This window comes from Dermacentor andersoni, chromosome 6 (assembly GCF_023375885.2).
Source record: "Dermacentor andersoni chromosome 6, qqDerAnde1_hic_scaffold, whole genome shotgun sequence".
Classification (NCBI taxonomy): Eukaryota; Metazoa; Arthropoda; class Arachnida; order Ixodida; family Ixodidae; genus Dermacentor; species Dermacentor andersoni.
This window is the reverse complement of record NC_092819.1, coordinates 134,882,068-134,885,337: the sequence shown is the minus strand read 5'-3', so window position 1 is coordinate 134,885,337 and position 3,270 is coordinate 134,882,068. Positions and strand designations below refer to the sequence as shown.

The 3,270-nt window shown below is 47.2% G+C and overlaps 1 pseudogene; it reads right to left on the bottom strand.

Moving 5' to 3' along the window:
• Nucleotides 1-2,615: 2,615 nt before the first annotated feature.
• Nucleotides 2,616-2,785, bottom strand: LOC140219151 (U2 spliceosomal RNA; annotated as a pseudogene).
• Nucleotides 2,786-3,270: the final 485 nt, after the last annotated feature.

Below are 3,270 nucleotides of genomic sequence, written 5' to 3'. Positions count from 1 at the left end.
TCCTCCCTTCTCTCTTCTCTCCGTAGTGCACTCGAAGCGCAATGAGGCTGGAGTCATATTGATGCATACTAATAAGTTCCAACTCGTGCTAGTATTGTTTTACTTCACATTGTAACATTTTTTTATATAGCAGGCGGTAAAACATATTGTCGCAGCTTTTCCGTACATTTTACTTTATGTCCCACCCACTTCCATTGCGTAGTGCGTGGAAGCCTCAATGGGTGGCGAAAGAGGCTTGAAATACAAGCAGTTAGGACAACAACTAAAAAAGAAATGTACACTAAGGGTAAGAACAATACTGCTATAGGAAAACCTTGATTGAGCGAGGTAGTTGGATGAAATGCAATGGAGCTGTATATTAGATTTTTTACCGCTTTTGAATAGTGTCAGTAGACCGTGGGGGATCTCGCATAATGAGTACATTGCCAGAAAGAACAACAGCGTGAATTCTAGGTAAGTTCCTTCCTAACGAAGTTTGTACATACTTGTAAATGCACAGTTGTAAACGTTACAACGTGCGTAAAACGGCATTCACTGATGTATTTCAGTCGTTATTTTTCGTTTCGAATTGCACGTAAGAGTTAATTGTATTGCCACTATAAGCGCACGCATCGGTATTGCCAGTTTGCTTGTGGGCAAAACGGAGAAATGCAACAAGAACACAACATACAATACGAAGACACAAAAAAGGGCCCACACTACAAACCCAGCAATATAAGCGAGCAACAAAGAGCATCAGCAACCAACAAAAGAAAGCAAAAGCTCATTCTCGGAAACAAACGCGTTTACATGACGCAGCAAAAACACGAAGCGGTACCCAATGATTCATAAAAGAACAAAAATACATACGCTGGCCTCAGCGCACTGATTTACAATACAAGCACTCAGAAAAGTGAAGCAAACAGTGCATACATTAATTGGAATCACGCATACAATGTACAAAACAACGTACATTTAACTAAAGAACAAACTCAAGAGAGCCATTTTCTTTTGCCTGTCTTTGTTGTCCTTCCATTTGCAGTCATAAGGAGAGTAGAAGCTGCTTATTCAGCGTCGCACATTTCTGATACTTTGATAGTTATTCGCTACGTGAAGTCAGTTATGTATACATAAGATTTATATCTAGCCGATTCATCAGGGGAATGCTTAATTTAACCCCTCCTTGTTATTTATTCTCCATTCTTTTCCCTTAGACAATGGTAAATCTTTGTATATATGGTGCACTACCTAATAAATTGTACCCTCTCAAATGTAGTTTCTTTTTTACAGCGGAGCTGTATATGGCTAGGGTGCGATGTATATTCCGTGTGCATGAACAAAATTTATCATCAGCAATGGTTCATTCCCCTCGTAATACAGAGGCTACAAGCACTATGAAAAGTGAAGCGAACAGAGCATACATTAATTGGAATCACGCATACAACGTACAAAGCAGCGTACGTTTCACTAAAGAACAAGCTCAAAACATGCATTTATCGTCATCAGCACTGGCTCATGCCGCCTAAGCAAGCAAAAAAAAAAAAGCTCTGTGCCCTTCCACTCTGCGAAGAACGATGACCTGCGAAGCTGTGTACGTGGGCCCCTTAATGGAAAACTGCACTTACGCCAAGGGTCGGCCCGGCATTGCCCTATCTTCAAGGTCGGCCCACGTATGGGGATTGCTTACCGCCTCCGCCGCGGGTCGGCCAGGCATTGCACTTCAAGGTCGGCTCACGTATGGGGGGTACTTAACGCCTCCTTCACCTCCGCCACGGGTCGGCCCGGCATTGTACTACCTTCGGGATCGGGCCACGTAGGGCGAGTGTTTACCGCCTCCGCCGCGGGTCTGCCCGGCATTGCACTATTTTCGGGATCGGCTCACGTATAGAGAGTGCTTAACGCCTGCTTCAACTCCGCTGTGGGTCGGCCCGGCATTGCACTATTTTCAGGATCGGTTCACGTATGGGGAGTGCTGAATGCCTTTTTCCTCTCCTGCGCGGACCGGTCCGGCATTGTACTATCTTCGCGACTGGCACACGTACGGCGAGTGCTTACCCCCTCAGCCGCGGGTCGGCCTGGTATTGCACTATCTTCGGGATCGGCTCACTATGGGGAGTGCCTAATGCCTGCATCACCTCCGCCGCGGACCGGTCCGGCATTGTATTACCTTCGGGATTGGCCCACGTACAGCGAGTGCTTACCGCCTCAATCGCAGGTCGGCGCGGCATTACAATATCTTCGGGATCGGCTCACTATGGGGAGTGCTCAATGCCTACTTCACCTCCGCCGTGGTTCGTGCCGGCATTGCACTATCTTAGCGATTGGCCCACGTACGGCGAGTTCTTACCGCCTCAGCCGCGTGTAGACCCGGCATTGCACTATCTTCGATATCGGCTCACTATGGGAAGTGCTTAACGCTTGCTTCACCTCCGTTGCGGGTTGGCCCGGCATTGTACTATCTTCGGGATCGGTGAACCTGTGGGAAGTGCTTAACGCCTGCTTCACCTTCGCCGCGGTTCGGGCCGGTGTTGCACTATCTTCGAGATGCGCCCACGATTGGGGAATTGTTTTTCTTATCTCGCCAGCGACAAGAAAGTTTCCTTGGACGGTACAGGTATGCAGCTTCACTGTAATAAGGCAATGGCTCATATCCCCGTAAGGCAGAGGCTACAAGCGCGCCGCAATCTAGGCCACAAGCACTCCGCCAACCTGCAAAAATATGTTCAATATCTCGCTTCCAAATAGAATCCCTATCACTTATTATGCTGATAAGAACAGATACTACACTTAGAACGCAAAAATCTATGCCACACAAACTGGATGTAGTGCGCGATATCCCGGTGCCGGCCTTTTGAATGAAGGAAGCGCAGTCCTTCAAAAATATTTATAATTTAGCGAAAATGAACGGCGATCTAAATATTATGAACTAACGATAGCACAACAAGAAGTAGACACAACGTACGCTATTTCCTGCCCTTTCATTGGTCGATATCGCTGCACGTCCTTTTGCATCATAAAATCTAGAAACCTATTCGCTTTCATGGCTATAGGCCGCTCTTTCTGGTGTGACGTAGGACTCATCATCATCATCAGGCTAGTTACGCCCACTGCAGGGCAAAGGCCTCTCCCATAGTTCTCCAACTACCCCGGTCATGTACTAATTGTGGCCGTGTTGTCCCTGCAAACTTCTTAATCTCATCCGCCCACCTAACTTTCTGCCGCCCCCTACTACGCTTCCCTTCCCTTGGAATCCAGTCCGTAACCCTTAATGACCATCGATTACCTTCCCTC